The following is an 18,203-nucleotide window of genomic DNA, read 5'->3' as shown; positions in this document are numbered from 1 at the left end:
CATAGAGAGATAGTATTCACATTCTAATCACCAGTAATTACCAACGCATCCTGATTGCACGTTCAATCAATTTCAGACTACAGAAGCTGAAAAAAATCTTCAATTTCTTCAACTTTGTTCTTAGTGGTTGCTGCGTAAATTTGAATGATAGTCATATTAACTGGTCTTCCTTATAGGCCTATGGATATTATCCTATCACTGACAGCACTGTACTTCAGGATAGACCTCGAATTGTTCTTTTTGACGATAAATGTAACACCATTCCTCTTCAAGTTGTCATTTCTGGCGTAGTAGGCTATGTGTTGTCCGATTCAAAATGGCCAATATCAGTCCATTTCAGCTCACTAATGCCTAGGATATCGATGCTTATGTGTTCCATTTCGTTTTTAAAGATTTCCAATTTTCCTAGATTCATACTTCGTATATTTCAGGTTCCAAGCATTAGTGGTATTTTCAATTGCCTCATATGCATGTGAAAGATGGACAATGAATAAGGAAGACTGAAGAAGAATAGATGCTTTTGAATTGTGGTGTTGGCAAAGAATATTTAATATACCAAAAGAACAAACAAATCTGTCTTGGAAGTGGTACAGCCAGAATGCTCCTTAGAAGCCAGGATGGTGATACTGCATCTAACATACTTTGGCCGTGTTGTCAGAAGAGATCAGTCTCTGGAGAAGGACATCATGCCTGGTAAAGTACAGGGTCAGCTTTTAAAAGAGGAAGACCCTCAATGAGATGGATTGACACAGTGTCTGCAACTATGGGCTCAAGCATAACAACGAGTGTAAGTATGGCACGGGGCCGGACAGTGTTTCTTTCTGTGGTACATAGGATCGCTATGAGTCGGAAGCAACTCCACTGCACCTAATAACAACAACAATAAACATCTTTCTGGTATTCTCAGCTTTTAGCCAAGATCCACCGGACATCAGCAATTATATCCCTCCTTCTGTGTCATTTTCTTTATTTTTTTTCTTTCAAATCAGGATTTTTTTATTTTAATATTTATTTAACCACAACTTATTTTTAAAAAAGAAAAGAAAAGAAAGGGAACATATATCTGTGTACCCAAAGCCTAGCACACAGAGCACATGTTTCTTGTAGATCAGAGTCATTATACATGGTTGTCTGCCCAATGGATCAGAATCAAGTCATACAGAAATACAGCTGTATATGGCTTCATTATGTCATATCTTCTTTGACAAGACAAGTGATGGGACTTACCATTGTGCCAGTTGGGTAGTGCTCACATAGTTCATCTGAAGAGTTAGTGTTTCTTACTCTTTGGTCTGCCATCCCAATGATCCAGACCTTTCTTCATTATAATACCCTGATTCCATTACCCTTTGAAATCCTTCCACTGGCTATATACTTACATATTCAAATTTATCTCTCTAGGTTTATAGTCTCAGTCTTCCTCAATACATTTAATCAATTAATATATAAAAACAGAACCACCGTGGCCAGAAGTAGAACTGAAGTTAATGTAACAGTGGTTAAGAATTTCAACCTAGGTTTACATTCCTACCCATTACTATCCACAGGACTCTGGATGTGATAATAGCACCTACTTCATGGGGTTAATACGGGCATGGAATGAGCAATGTATGAAAAGTACTTGGTACTGTTCCTGACAGTGCACAATAAATGTTGTAATTATAATTAACAATGCACATGTTATAATTGTTATTATGTGATAGCAATGATGGAAATAACAGTAATTCCCAAATGTTATCAGGTAGATATTTTGATTTTTCTCTCTTTTTTTTTTAATTATGCTTTAGATGAAGGTTTACAGAGCAAATTAATATCTCATTAGGCAATAAATACACATACTGTTTTGTGACATTGGTTGCCAACCCTACACCATGTCAACATTCTACCCTTGTCAACCTTGGGTTCCCCATTATCAGCTTTCCTGTTCCCTCCAGCCTTCTCATCCTTGCCCCTGGGTTGGTGTGCCCATTTAGTCTTGATTTGTTTTACGGGTCTGCCTAAATTTTGGCTGAAGGGTGAACCTTCGGAGTGACTTCAGTACTGATTTAAAAGGACACTTAGGGGCCATACTCTTGAGGTTTCTCCAGTCTCTGTCAGACCAGTAAGTATGGTCTTTTTTTGTAAGTTATAGTTTTGTTCTGCATTTTTCTCCAGTTCTGTCCTGGACCCTCTATTGTGATCCTTGTCAGAGCAGTCGTTGGTGGTAGCTGGGCACCATCTAATTATGCTGGACTCAGTCTGGTGGAGGCTGTGGTAGTTGCGGCCCATTAGTTTCCACATCCTTTTCTGAATCGGCTTGAATTTCTGGCAGTTTCCTGTTGATGTACTGCTGCAGCCATTTTTGAATTATCTTCAGCAAAATTTTACTTGAGTGAAATTTTAAGGAGGCATATTTAAATATAAAGACAAAGAATATATGAAATTTAAAAGGTCAAAAAGATACATAAGACAAATATTAATTAAAAGGAAAGGTGGTTTAGCTATAAAATATTAAACAAAGCAGATTTTAAGAAAAAAAACTCTAGATATGAAGATGCTCACACACACCATATAAGACAGGCTCTATTTTTTTTTTGGATTATTAGCTTGGAGTCCTGGTGGTTCAGTGGTTAAAAGCTGACACTTATCAAAAGGTTGGCAGTTCAAATCCACCAGCTGCTCCTTGAAAAGCCTACAAGGCAGTTCTGCTTTGCCCTATACGGTTGCTATGAGTTGTAATTGACTCAACATGATTGGTTTTTATTTTTTCATATTAGCCAGCATGTTTTGTAATGCTCCTTGGTTTTCAGATATTTTCACTGACTTTATTTGACTCTATACCAAGGAGAACTACATTTCCCAAGATCCTTTGCCAGCATATTTCTTGTAGGAAATCACAATGTAAGACTGTCGGAAGATTAGAAAGGCAATAGGACATAAGTCAGCAAATTTCTCCTTTTCTCTTTCCCCACTTCAACTATAGTTCCTGGAAGTAACCGTGGCTCGCCATGATTTCACTTCGAATAAATAGCCACTCTCTTCATGGTTTCAAATATTGTCTGCTGGTCCTCACCTTGGTTCTGGGTTCTGCATGAGGGCCCCACCCATGGGGTCCTGGAAGCCACCTTGTCCTGCTGTTTGACAGTTTTCTGGGTGTTGGAAGCAACATACTGATGGGAGTCTCTAAGTTGATTCAGCTTCCCTTGTTTGGTTCCTTGATTCCTTCATCTCCTATTGAAGTACTTATCTGAATTCTGTTCTCTCTTTTGAAATAGCTAGTGATCTCTCTCCTGATAACTGATTTTTAGATGAGGAAATTAGGCTTAGAAAACTTAAATAAGTTTTTGAAAGAGACAACCTACTGGAGACATTTTCTTCTCATGATGATGGAAGAAACAATAGAGAAATATGAAAATATAATATCGCTGAAACTCTAGGCTTGGAAGTGGTATACAGACACTTTCAGCCACATGCTATTCAGCAAAGTTTATCACATCACTAGGTTAACGCGTGATGGAGTGAAGAAGTGTGCTCCTCATGTGATCAGCAGAAGGCAGTAAATACTTGTCAAATGATAGTCTCTTTATCACAGACTCCAATCACCATGGGCAGAAAGTTAGTTGAAAAAACTCTTTAGCAACCATAAGAGTATATTCCACAATTATCAAGGCAGATAGGAAACCCTGGTGGCGTAGTGGTTAAGTGCTATGGCTGTTAACCAAAAGGTTGGCAGTTCGAGTCCACCAGGCGCTCCTTGGAAACTCTATGGGGCAGTTGTACTCTGTCCTATAGGGTCGCTATGAGTCAGAATCGACTCAACAGCAGTGGGTTTTTTTGGGTTTTGCATCATGGCAGATAAGGCAATATGAATCTTTTAAAAAGCATATCTCAGAGAGAAGATCCAGGGGCAATGCTATCAAAAAAATGAAATGTGAAAACTACTCCAAGGAGGCAGAAAAGTGGCCTTATCAGTGACTATTCCTCATCAGAAATATAGTGGGCCTTTAAATGTCTGCCTAATGGAATTTCAGAATTTCTGGGGACCCACGATTCCTGTGGATATCTCATTCTTTCTTTCCTAATACCACTGTTTATTTCTGTTATCCTGTCCCTGTCCAACCAAGACATGCTGGATATTTGGATAACTGGGAAATTTAGATAATTCACAGGTCATCAGATAAAAGATGGACCTTATTGGTGACTGCTTATCACCAAGAGATCCTGGGCTTTGAGCTTATTCCATGACTGAATGGGACATTTGGTTGTCTCCTTTGGAGAGGAGTTGGGACCCAGAAGGGTGAACTACTTGATTAGGAATGTGGGTTAGTCATCTGATCTTCATCCTTCCTGGCTCAAGTTTAGATTGCACTTCCCTTTTCTTTGAAGTTAGGTGTGGACTGTGAAACATCAGTGCAAGTGACATGTGTAACCCATGGCAAGAATTAAGAGCCAGTGAGTGAAATTCCATGTTCTTTATGTCTCGGAAACTCTATGGGGCAGTTCTACCCTGTCCTATAGGGTCGCTATGAGTCGGAATCGACTCGAGGGCACTGGGTTTTGGGTTTTACACCTTCCATAAATTGCTGTTGCTTCACAATGAGGGAAGCACCATCAGCCTGTGTCCCTGAGGGAGGACAAATCCCAAGATAACGTGCAGCGTGATCCAGAAATCCACTATTGTGGTTTTATGATAGAGATTTTTTTTAATCACTGGTGTTATACTACAGCATAAACTAGAATGTTATAACTAATTGCCCACATTCTAGACGAAAATTCATGTTTGTGATTCCACTCATCTAAAATTAACAAAATCTTGTCATTCCAGTGAGAAATTTGGGAATGTAGCTAAGTACACAGAGGGTAAAATTTCAGTGTTGAAGGGGAATTAGATTTGTGTATAAGTGGTAAAGACCAATGTTAAAATAATTTGGTAGTTTTTAAAATTTTTTTCTAACAAAATAAGACATAGACTCTGAAGTAACCCAATCTTCAAAAATACTGATATAGGATAGATGGAAATTACATAGGGGAATACAAAATAAATTCTTTTGTTCTTCTCATATTTTATAGAATAATCTCAGAAATTATACTTTTCATTAAGATTTCTGCCATTTTATTTTCATATCAAAAATATTTGAAAGGTAAAAATAAATATATCCTTCCAGCTTTCAAAAATAATCACTGAGTGTATCACAATAAACTGTTCTCTTAATTTGTTTTATTTCTGGGAGTATGCAATAAAATTGCCAAGGAAAACAATAAGGCATCAGCCAATATACTGGATTATGCAATGCTGAGTATATTCCTCAGCCTCCCTCAGAGGGTGCACATGACCCCTTCCCTCACGAAAGTTGTTCTCACTTGTAAATTACTTTCACAGAAAAACAAACAAATATTTCTAATGCTAAGAAAACGTGGCTGTAGGCATCAGATGATAGTGGGTAAAAAAAAAAAAAGTGGGTAGAGCATCAAAAATCAGAAAAAAAGTATTTCCTTTTTATTAGATGAAATAAATTTCTAAATGTTCACCATCACTACCCATTTTTCTTTTGGTATCTGGAGACCATAAACATCACTATTCATGGCACCATGACCTGCACGGTGACTAATAAATGATAAGTGTTTGATAACCTAATTGTTGACCTAAATAATATGTAAATTGATGGCTATATTTTCTTTTTTTATGTAGCATAAAGTAAGTTCCCTAAAACCCGTTGCCATCGAGTGGGTTCTGACTCCGACCAACCCTATACGACAGAGTAGAACTGTGCCATAGGGTTTCCAAGGAGTACCTGGTGGATTTGAACTGCTAACCTTTTGGTTTGCAGCTGTAGCTCTTAACCGCTATGTTACCAGGGTTTCCAAAGTGAATCCACGGTCTTATATCAAAACTTGCTACTACATTCTGTAAATTGTATTTACAGGCTTGGAGTGGATAAGAAAAGAAATTATAAACAAGAAATTTAAACATGGACTCATTGAGAAAAAATGTATATATATATATAGTCCAATCAAATGAATTATTTGCAAGGGAAAAATAATTAATATTTTGTTATAAAAGCTATGATTGGCAATAAATTTACTTTAAGTGAAATCATAATAGCAAGATATAAAATTGTTCTAAATTGAAATTTTTAAGCTTATTTTAAAAATCATAAACAGAGTGAGGGTAATGGGGAAGTTATGGTATATGGAAGCTTTTCAGAAGTAAATATTTAGCAAATGTGTATGGATAACAATTCTTTTTTTTAATATTAAGTATTCTTTTTATTGTGCTTTAAGTGAAAGTTTACAATTCTAGTAAGTTTCTCATACAAAAACTTATACAGACATGGTTAAGGTGATCCCAGTTGCTCTCCCTACAATGTGACAGCACTCTCCTTCTTTCTCCCCTGTGTATTTCCTGTGTCCATTCATCCAGTTCCTGTCCTCCTCTGCCTTCTCATCTCGCCTCCAGAGAGGCTTTACCCACACAGTCACAATGTGTCTACTTGAGCTAAGAAGCACAATCCTCACCAGTTTCATTTTATGTCTTATAGTCCAGTCTAATCTTTGTCTGCAGAAGTGGCTTCAGAATGGTTTTAGTTTTGGGCTAACAGAGAGTCCAAGGGCCATGACCTCTGGAGTCCTTCCAGTGTTCAGTCAGACCATTTAGCCTGGTCTCTTTTACTAGAATTTGAGGTCTGCATTCCACTTTTCTCCTGCTCCATCAGAGATTCTCTGTTGTGTTCCCTTAGAGTGCGGTCATTGGTGGTAACCGGGCACCATCTAGTTCTTCCAGTCTCAGGATGTTAGAGTCTCTGGTTTAAGTGGCACTTTCTGTCTCTTGGGCTCATATTTCCTTGAGTCCTTGGTGTTCTTCATTCTCCTTTGCTCCAGGCAGATTGAGATCAATTGATGCATCTTACATGGCCGCTTGCTAACTTTCAAGACCCCAGACACCACTCATCAAAGTGGGATGTGGAATACTTTCTTAATACGATTTGTTACGTCAGTTGACCTAGATGTCCCCTGAACCATGGTCCCCAGACCCCCACCCTTGCTACTGTGTCCCTCGAAACTGCTTAGCTTTTGGATTAGTCCAGTTGTGCTGACTTCCCCTGTATTGCGTGTTGTCCTTCCCTTCACCTAAAATGATTCTTGTCTACTCTGTAATTAGTGAATATCCCTCTTCCTTCTTCCCCATTCTCGTAATCATCAAAGAATGTTTTCTTCTGTGTTTAAACCTTTTCCTGAGTTCTTATAATAGTGGTCTCAAGCAATATTTGTCCTGCGACTGACTAATTTCAATCAGCATAATGCCTTCTAGATTCCTACATGTTATGAGATGTTTCATGGATTCATTGTTTTTCTCTATTGTTGCATCGTATTCCATTGTGTGAATATACCATAATTTGTTTATCCATTATCCATTGGTGGGCACCTTGATTGTTTCCATCTCTTTGCTATTGTAACAGTGCTGCAGTGAACATGGGTGTGCATATATCTATTCTTGTAGGGCTCTTATTTCTCTACACTATATTCCAAGGACTGGGATTGCTGGATCGTATGGTACTCCTATCTTTTTAAGGAAACGCCAAATCGATTTCCTAAGTGGTTGTGCCATTTTACATTCCCACCAGCAATGTATAAGTGTTCCAGTCTCTCCACAACCTCTCCAACATTTATTATTTTGTGTTTTTTAGATTAGAGCCAGCTTCGTTGTGGTAAGATGGTATCTGATTGTAGTTTTGATTTGCATTTCTCTAAAGGCTATTGATCATGAGCGTTTCCTAACGTAGCTGTTAGCCGCCTGAACGTCTTATTTGGTGAAGTTTCTGTTCATACCCTTTGCCCATTTTTTAATTGGTTTATTTGTCTTTTTGTTGTTGAAGTTTGGCAGTATCTTGTAGATTTTAAAGATTTAGACACTGATCGGATTTGTTGTAGCCAATTTTTTTTCCCAGTCTATAGGTAGTCTTTTTACTCTTTTGGTGAGGCCTTTGGATGAGGATAAGTGTTTCATTTTTAGAAGCTCCCAGTTATCGACTTTACCTTCCAGTGTTTGTGCGTTCTTGGCAATGTTTTGTATACTGTTTATGCTATGTTTGAGGGCTACTAGAGTTCTTCCTATTTTTTCTTCCATGATCTTTATCATTTTAGATTTTATATTTAGGTCTTTGATCCATTTTGAGTTAGTTTTTCTGCATGGTGTGAGAGGTATGGGTCTTGTTTCATTTTTTTGCAGATGGGTATCCAGTTATTCCAGCACCATTTGTTAAAGAGACTGTCTTTTCTCCATTTAATGGACTTTGGGCCTTTGTTAAATACAAGCTGCTCATACGTGGATGAATTTATGTCTCAATTCTCAATTCTGTTCCATTGGTCTATGTACCTGCTGTTGTGCCAGTACCAGGCTGTTTTGACTACCCTGGTGTTGTAATATGCACTAAAATCAGGTACTGTGAGGCCTCCCACATTGTTCTAATTTTTCAGTACTGTTTTACTTATTTAGGGCCTCTTCCCTTTCCATATGAACTTGGTGATTTGTTTCTCCATCTCATTAAAAAATGCCATTGGAGTTTGGATCAGGCTTGCATTTATCTATAGATTGTTTGGAGTAGAATAAACATTTTCACAACCTTGAGTCTTCCCATTGAAGAACAAGGTATGTTTTTTCACTTACGTAGGTCTCTTCTGGTTTCTTGCAGTAGTGTCTCATAGTTTTCTTTGTATAGGTCTTTTATGTCTCTGGTTAGATTTGTTCCTAAGTATTTAATCTTCTTGGGGCTATTGTAAATGGTATTCATTTCATGATTTCCTCTTCGACTTTCTCTTTGCTCATATAGAGGAATCCAACTGGTTTTTGCATGTTTATCTTGTATCCTGATACTTTGCTGAAATCTTCTATTAGTTCCAGTAGTTTTCTTGTGGATTCTTTAGGGTTTTCCGTGTATAAAATCATATCATCTGCAAATAGAGATAGTTTATTTCTTCCTTACCAATTTGGATGCTTTTTTTTTTTTTTTCCCTAGACTAATTGCTCTGGCTAGGACCTCCAGAACAATGTTGAATAAAAGTGATGATAAAGGGCATCCTTGTCTGGTTCCCGTTCTCAAGGGGAATGATTTCAGACTCACTTCATTTAGGGTGCTGTTGGCTGTTGGCTTTACATAAATGTCCTTTATTATGTGGAGGAATTTTCCTTCTACTCCTATTTTGCTGAGAGTCTTTATCATGAATGGATGTTGGACTTTGTCAAATGCCTTTTCTGCATCAACCCATAAGACCATGTGGTTCTTGTCTTTTATTTATATGATGGATTACATTGATTGTTTTTCAAATGTTAAACCATCCCAGCATACCTAGTATGAATCCTACTTGGTCAAGGTGAATTACTTTTTCAATATGTTGTTGGCTAGAATTTTGCTGAGGGTTTTTGTGTCTAAGTTCATGGGGAATATTGGTCTGTAATTTTCTTTTTTTGTGGTGTCTTCACCTGGATTTGTTATGACGGTTATGCTGGCTTCATAGAATGAGATTGGGAGTATTCCATCCTTTTGTATGTTCTGAAATACCTTTAGTAGTAGTGGTGTTAACACTTCTCTGAAAGTTTGGTAGAATTCTCCAGTGAAGTCATCAGGGCCAGGGCTTTAATTTATTGGGAATTTTTAATTATCTTTTCAATTTCTTCTTTTGTTATAGGTTTATTTAGCTGTTCTACATCTGTTTGTGTTAGATTAGGTAGGTAGTGTGTTTCTAGAAATTTATCCAATTCTTCTAGGTTTTCAAATTTGTTGGAGTACAATTTTTCATAATATTCTGTTATGATTCTTTTAATTTCAGTTGGGTCTGTTGTAATATTGCCGATCTCATTTCTTATTCGGGTTATTTGCTTTCTCTCCTATTTTTCTTTTGTCCATTTGGCCAATGGTTTATTGATTTTGTTGATCTTTTCATAGAACCAGCTGTTGGTCTTGTTAACTCTTTCAATTGTTTTTCTTTTCTCTATTTCATTTAATTCTGCTCTAATTTTTATTATTTTGTTTCTACTGGTACCCTAGGACTTCTTTTGCTGCTTTCTTTCTATTTCTTTGAGTTGTAGGGATAATTCTTTGATTTTGGCCTTCTCTTCTTTTGGATGTGTGCATTTATTGCTATAAATTGACCTCTGAGCACTGTTTTGCTGTGTCCCACAGGTCCTGGTAGAAAGTGTTTTCATTCTCATTTGATTCTACGAATTTCTTTATTCCACCCTTAATTTCTTCTATAACCCAGTAGTATTTCAGCAAGGTGTTGTTCAGTTTCTGTGTGTTTGTTTTTTTTTTCACTTGCTTTATGTTATTGGCTTCTACTTTTATGGCTTTATGGTCAGAAAAGATGCTTTGAAATATTTTGATGTTTTGGATTCTGTTAAGACTTGCTTTATGACCTAATATGTGGTCTATTCTGGAGAACGTTCCATGTGCATTGGAAAAGAAAATATGCTTGTCTGCCGTTGGGTGGGGTGTTCTGTATGTGCCTATGAGATCAAGTTGGTTGATTGCGGCATTTAGACTTTCACTGTCTTTATTTAGCTTCTTTCTGGATGTTCTGTCCTTCACCAAAAGTAGTGTGTTGGAGCCTCCTACTATTATTGTAGAGCTGCCCATCTCTATTTTCAGTGCTTTTAGAGTTCATTTTATGTATTTTGGAGCCCTGTCATTGGCTGCACAAAAGAGTCCTTCCTTATCCTTTGTGGTAGATTTTACTTTAAAGTCTATTTTGTTAGAAATTAATATTGCCACTCTTCTTTTTTTGGTTGTTGTTTGTTTGGTATCTCTTTTCCATCCTTTGAGTTTTAGTTTGTTTGTATCTTTATGTCTGAGGTATGTCTCTTGTAGGCAACATATAGGCAGATCTTGTTTTTTTTAATCCATTCTGCCACTCTCTGTCTCTTTATTGGTGCATTTAGTACATTTACATTCAGCGTAATTATGTCTAGGTATGAGTTTAGTGCTGTCATTTTGATGCCTTTTTTTTTGGTTGTTGACAGCTTCTTTTTTCCACTGAATTTTCTGTGCTGAGTAATTTCTCTTTATGTATTATCTTTTCCTCTTTTCCAGTGTTGTTGCTTTTGTTTTTGCTGTCTTCATGTTTTTCTTTTTTATTATTATTTTGATGTGCAGGATTGTTATTTTCCTTTGTGATTACCTTGATAAATTTACCCCTATTTTCATACTCCATATGAAAGATCTATGACTATATCTTTTAGTTCTTCTTTTTTGAGTTAATGTTGTCATCTTTTACTTCATGATGTCTGTTTACCTGTTCTGAGCATTTTAACTTTGATTTAGTTTTGTGATTTCTCTGTCTTGAATGATATCTGGTTTCCCTGTCCTCTGTTCTTGTCTTGGATTGTTATCTGATGTTATTGAGTTTCTAACTGGAGGATTTCCTTTAGAATTTCTTGTAATTTTGGTTTGGTTTTGGCAATGTCCCTCAACTTCTGTTTATCTGGAAATGCCATAATTCACCTTCATATCTGAGACAGTTTTGCTGGATATATAATTCTCGGCTGGCAATTATTTTCCCTTTAAGTCTTTATATATGTCCTCCCATTGCCTTCTTGCCTGCATGGTTTCTGCTGAGTAGTCCGAGATTAGTCTTACTGACTGTCCTTCACAGGTGACTTTTTGTTTATCCCTAGCTGCTCTTAAAATTCTCTTTATCTTTGGTTTTGGCAAGATCGACTATAATATGTCTTGATATCTTTCTCTTGAGATCTACCTTCTGTGGGGTTAGATGAGCATCTTGGAAAGATATCTCGTCTTTCATGATATCTGGGAGGTTTTCTGCCAACAAATTTTCCACAATTTTCTCTGTATTTTCTGTTTTTCCTCCCTGTTCTGGTACTCTGATTACTTGTAGGCTATTTCTCTTGATAGAGTCCCACATGATTCTTAGGGTTTCTTCATTTCTTAAAATTCTTTCATCTGATTTTTCTTTGAATATATTGGTGCCAAGTATTTTATTTTCAGTCTCACTAATTCTGACTTCACTTTCCTGAATTCTGCTCCTTTGACTTTCTACTAAGTTGTCTAATTCTGAAATTTTATTGTTGATCTTCTGAGTTTCTGACTGCTGTGTCTCTAAGGATTCTTGAAGCCTATTAAATTTTTCGTTATTCTCTTGAATAACCTTCTTAATTCCCTCAACTGCTTTATCTGTGTGTTCCTTGGCTTGTTCTGCATTTTGCCTGAGCTCTTTTTTTTCTTTCCTGATATCTTGAAGAGTTCTGTATATTATTATTTTGTATTCTACCTCTGGTAATTCTAGGAATATATCTTCATCTGGAAGATTCCTCAATTCTTTGCTTTGGAAGCTTGCTGACATGATCATCGTCTGCTTCTTTATGTGATTTGATATTGACTGTTGTCTCTGTATGTTTGCATACTGTGTCCTAGCTTCTTGCTTTGTTTTGTTTTGAAATACTTAATAGGCTGCTCAAATTAGTTGGTTTGATTAATGGAGCCTTTGAAGCTCTAACGTCCTGTCACCAGATGGCTAGAGCTGTTATCAGATATATGAGCCTAGAAGTCCATTCAGTTTTCTTGTAAGGATTCAGCTCAGATTTCCAGGTAGTTAGTCACCAAGTGTGTGGTGTAGGCTCTCACCTACTGTCTTTGAGGAGCAGTGGTGATTGGTGTATGCACAGGTCTCTTGTTGCATCAGGTGGTCACACTCTGAGCAAGGTAGGGGGTTGACAACGTTTCCCTGAGTGTTTGTGAGGAAGACATGTCCCTGTTCTCTAGAGTGCACAAGTGGGTGGGCTCTGCAGCCATACCATTGACACCCGATACTTTTAACTGTAAGGACTGTGAGACACCACTTATCCTTGTACCCCTGACATGGGTGGCTAGGTGGTGCAGGTGGAGCCACCAGTCCTCAGGCCCCTGATTTGGGTAGGTGAGGACCCTGCTTAATAGAGCAGTGTCAAGCATCAAGAACCCACCTCACCACTGCACAGCTGAAACCGTTAAAGTCAGACCTTAGGCCACACGCCCTTACACTGTAACAAGAACCCAGCTCCTGAAATGGGCCACACAGTTCTATGCAGGGGTGAAAGCCATTCAAAGTCTATGGTCCACTTGTGCCTGGAGAGGAGCTGCTTCTGCCCTGAGTTTCCAGCTTAGGAGAGCCATCAGATTATTTTTTCCCTGTTTGTTAATTTGTTTCTTCTCCAATGGCTCTGGTTGCATGCCAGGACCTATCTCAGGCCCAGGGAAATCGAATGTCACTGAAGCCAGCTTGGGGGCCTGGGACAGAGGGTGAGGGATCAGATAAATGGGAGAGAGTTCTTTTGAAAGGGGAGGTATTTGATCTGTGCAGTGAATTAAATGCTAGCACTTATGCCGAGAGCGCTGTTCTTCTCTGATTCTGGAGGCATGAGTAGACTCTGTGCCACTGGCTCTCTGTGGCTGGGGAAACCGTGCACAGAAAGCTACTGCCAGCCCTTCTGCAGTCACACCAGCAGATCAGGGATGAGGGGTGCTGGTTCCCACTGAGTTAGGTCCGGCAACTTCTTGCTGCTTCTGAACCATATCTCCCTCCCTCTGTTGCTAAGTCCAATTTCTTAACTTTGCCTTTGACGTTCAGGGCTCCTAGCTTGTCATATATATAATCAATTTACTTGTTTTTTCAGGTCTTTGTTGTAAGAGGGACTATCAGAAGCATCTGACTACTCCGCTATCTTGGCCCTGCCTGCATCTGATGCATTCTTGTCTAGCTATATTTGATAGATACTTTTCTAGGTTAGAACATAAGTTTTCCTCATGCTTTCAAAGTAGACATTATGTTCTCATGCCTGACTGATGGAAATTCATAGTCATGGGAATTCTTTCCTTTTTTTTTTTTTGATTCAAAAAATCCTCTTATAAAATGTAATGAAGAAAAGTATGTAAAATTGTTTATTTGCATTTTATGAATTCCTAACTTGGATTATTTCTAGCATAAATATAAATATTGAAAACAACTGCAAATATATCATCACAAAGTTTCACAATCCATATTTGCAACAATGGTTGAGGGCACCTGCTTTCCCTTGGACCATTTCTATTACTATTTTTAAGTCTTCCAATAGCTGATAAACCATTTGGAAAAATGATGAATTCCAGCTGCCATTTTAATTTAAATTTATTTTTTAGTGAAATTAGATAAATTTCCATGAATATATTAGTGCCTTCTTATCTTCTACTGGACTCTCCTGACATATATTTTGCTCATTTTTATACTTTTATGTTGATTTGAGGAGTGCTATGGTGGCATAGTGGTTAAGAGCTATGACTGCCAGTCAAAAGGTCGGCAGTTTGAATCCACCAGGTGCTCCTTGGAAACCCTATGGGGCAGTTCCACTCTGTCAAAATTGACTCAATGACTTGGTTTATATGTATCATAAAGACAGGAAAGAAAGAAGAGACCAAAATGGATGTCAAAAGAGACTTTGAAACTTTCTCTAAAATATCCGGTAGCTAAAGGGAATAGAAGAAATTAAGAAGTAGAAGAGCTGAACAGAAGATTCAAAGGGCAGCTTGAAAGACAAAATAAAATATTATAATGAACTGTGCAAAGATCTGGAGCTAGAAAATCAAAAGGGAAGAAAACTCTCAGTATTTCTCAAGCCAAAAGAACTGAAGAAAAATTCAAGCTGCAAGTCGCAATATTGAAGGATTCTATGGGCAAAATATTGAACAGCTCAGGAAACATCGAGAGAAAGATGGAAGGAATACGCAGAGTCATTATACCAAAACTAATTGGCCAATGTTCAACATTTCAGGATGTAGCATATGATCAAGATCCAATGGTACTGCAGGAAGAAGTCCATGCTATGCTGAAAGGAATGGCAAAAAACAAGGGTCCAGGAACTGATAGAATACCAACTGAGATGTTTCAACAAACAAATGCAGCACTGGAAGTGCTCACTTGTCTATGCCAAGAAATTTGGAAGAGAGCTACCTGGCCAACCAACTGGAAGAGAGCCAATATATATGCCTATTCCCAAGAAAGGAGGTCCAATCAAATGCAGAAATTCTTGAACAATATCATTAATATCACATACAAGCAAAATTTTGCTAAAGATCATTCAAAAGTGGTTGTAGCAGTGTATTGACAGGGAACTGCCAGAAGTTCAAGATGAATTCAGGAGAAGATATGGAATGAGGGATATCATTGCTGATGTCAGATGGATCCTGGCTGAAAGCAGAGAATACCAGAAAGATGTTTACCTGTGTTTTATTGACTATGCAAAGACATTAGACTGTGTGGATCATAACCAATTACAGATAACATAGCAAAGAATGGGAATTTAGAGCACTTAATTTTGCTCATGAGAAACTTGGACATAGATCAAGAGGCAATCGTTCCAACAGAACAAGGGGATACTTCATGGTTTAAAGTTAAGAAAGATGTGCATCAGGTTTGTATCTTTTCACCATACTTCTTCAATCTGTACGCTGACCAAGTAACCTGAGAAGCCAGACTGTATAGAAGAATTTGGCATCAGGATTAGAGGAAGACTCATTAACAACCTGTGATATGCAGATGACAAGACGATGCTTACTGAAAGTGAAGAGGACTTGAAGTACTTAGTGATAAAGATCAAAAACCACAGCCTTCATTATAGATTACACCTCAACATAAAGAGAACAGAAATCCTCACAACCAGACCACTAAGAAACGTCATGATAAAAGGAGAAAATATTGAACTTGTCAAGGATTTCATTTTACTTGGAGTGACAATCAAAGCAGCATTCAAGAAATCAAATGACATGTTACTTTAGGCAAATCTGCTGCAAAAGACTTCCTTAAAGTGTTAAAAAGCAAAGATGTCACTTTAAGGACCACGGAGTGCCTGATCCAAGCCATGGTGTTTTCAACTGCCTTATATGTGTGTGAAAGCTGGACAAGGAGTAAGGAAGATCAAAGAAGAGTTGGTGCCTTTGAATAATGGTTTTACTGAAGAGTTTTTAATGTACCGTGGACTGCCAAAAGGAGAAAAAAAATCTGTCTTGGAAGAAGTACAGCAAGAATATCCTACTGAGTAGTTACATCTCTCTTATAGGGTTGCTGTAAGTTGGAATCAACTCAATAACAATGGGTTTCATTTGGTTTAAGTGGAGTTCAAGGAAAAAATGTTTTATATAAATATCACAAAATACATTTCCTAAATCTAAATTGATAATTTAGATTTAGGAAATGTATAAATTTTGTTGCATTTTTTATTTATGAGAAAATAAAATTTGTAACTCTTCAGGGTTATACTTTATCTATATTAATGGGGTGCCAATTATACTTTCTGAGCATTCTTTTTAGTTCATATGATTTTTCAGTTGAGTCTAATAGTGTTTCAGGTTGATTATATCATACGTAAATACCATTCGTTTTTGCTAGCTTTTCAAAGGTAAGATATTTTTGGTTCCAGTGTTGTTTGCCATGATATCCAGGTCTACAATTTCCAAGAAAAATGTTGAGTATTTGATCCTTAATGTTTGATTGTAACATTGATGGAAAACATTAACAGTGTTTTATTTTCCATTTAAACTATGTATGCATTTTATCATATTACAGATTTTTTTCTGCCTCTTCTAGACTATCAAAAAAAATTAGTATGTTTGTATTTAGTGTTCTATGGGAATTTGTATTATTTTTTACCAAAAATATTTATCCCCCACTTTTTTTATGTGATGTCAGGGTTTTTCTCTAACATCTTATATACAACACTTTCTGTTGGTTGTATCTTCAGAATAGATTCCATATCTGCCCACTTCTAAATTACTCCCTTGCCAACACCCTGGGCCTGGCTGCCATTACAGCTTGCTCAGACACCGCAAGGGCCTCCTAACTGCTCTCCCAACCTTCAATTTTTCCCTCTAGAGTCTAATCAGACAACAACCAGGGGAAAGTTCTTAAAACATTACTCAGGTGACATGTCTCTCTGATCAAATCTTTTCAAAGATTTTAAATAAATCCAAGTCCTTTAGGCTGCCATGATAGTCTTTTGGACATATCTCTCACCTCACTACAGGGCACCCCTCTCTCCCTTGATTTCTGTTGTGCATCCTCCTTGTTTTGTTTCATTGCCTCCAGGCCTTTGGACTGGGGTTGGTTCTCTCTCCTAGCATTTTTTTCTTTTTTTTGCATATTTTCCTGTTGGTTGTCTCTCCCCTTTCTTTCAGATCTCTGCTCAGATATCACTCTTAAGAAAGGACTTTGCTGACCAACTAATTTAACCTATAAATTAACATTCTACTTCAATGCCTTGCTCATTTTGTAAGCATTAGCATTACTTTGAATTTTACTGTATCTCTATTTGTATATGCATTTTTTGTGTATTTCTACATTGGAATGTAAGTTTCTGATGGGCAGAGATTTGTCTGATGGTTTACTTCTGTTTCTATGGGACCTGAAACAGCAGTTGACAAACAATATGCACTTACTTAATATTTTTTAATGAATGGATTATTGTACTGGTCCTATTGTAGGGCCATCTTAGGAATTTTGTAATTACAAATATACGTTTAAAATACAGTATCTTTTTTATCTACTGACAGCATTCATTTTCTGGGATTTGATTTATGGTATTAAATAATATGCATAAGTGAGGCTTGTCCAACTTTATATTTTTCTTCTTTTTATCAAATGTTTCAGTGATAATGCCATAAATATTCATGATATATTGATAACAATTTCTGATAACAATTAAGTAGCAACTACAATATACCAAGCAGTGTTCTACACATTTTGTTTATAATAAGTCACTTAACTTTCACAGGGAGTCCCTAGTTGCACTAAAAAAAAAAAAAAAATTTTTTTTTTTTTTTTTTTGCTGTTAACCAAAATATTTGTGGCTTCAGTCTGCCCAGAGGCACCTCAGAAGAAAGACCTAGTGATCCACCTCCAAAAGGTCACAGCAATTGAAAGCCCTACAGAGTATGGGTTTGCCATGAGATGAAATCAGTTGGATGGCAACTAGTTAATCCTCACAACGTCAAAACCTATTACTTCTATTGAATCTGTTACTGTTGTTACTGCCATTGTACAGATGACAAAATTGAGGCTCAGAGAGGTTAAGTAACTTGTTCTTGGTCATGCAACTAGAATTCTTATGATTATTATTAATCACACGGTTTTGTTCTATTTTATATTCTCCATTGTCTAAACAGAAGCATCGCAAAAGGGGAGCAGAGGAGGGCAGATGCCCCAGGGTC

The 18,203-nt window shown here is 37.2% G+C and overlaps 1 long non-coding RNA gene across 1 annotated transcript in view; it reads right to left on the bottom strand.

Moving 5' to 3' along the window:
• The window catches only part of LOC135229465 (uncharacterized), a 641,317-nt gene that overhangs the window by 351,916 nt on the left and 271,198 nt on the right, over nucleotides 1–18,203 (bottom strand). The gene's annotated exons all lie outside the window — the stretch shown is intronic.

Source organism: Loxodonta africana, unplaced genomic scaffold, assembly GCF_030014295.1.
Source record: "Loxodonta africana isolate mLoxAfr1 unplaced genomic scaffold, mLoxAfr1.hap2 scaffold_31, whole genome shotgun sequence".
NCBI classification, from domain to species: Eukaryota; Metazoa; Chordata; class Mammalia; order Proboscidea; family Elephantidae; genus Loxodonta; species Loxodonta africana.
The sequence above is the reverse complement of the archived record's forward strand: the minus strand, read 5'-3'. Positions and strand labels throughout refer to the sequence as shown.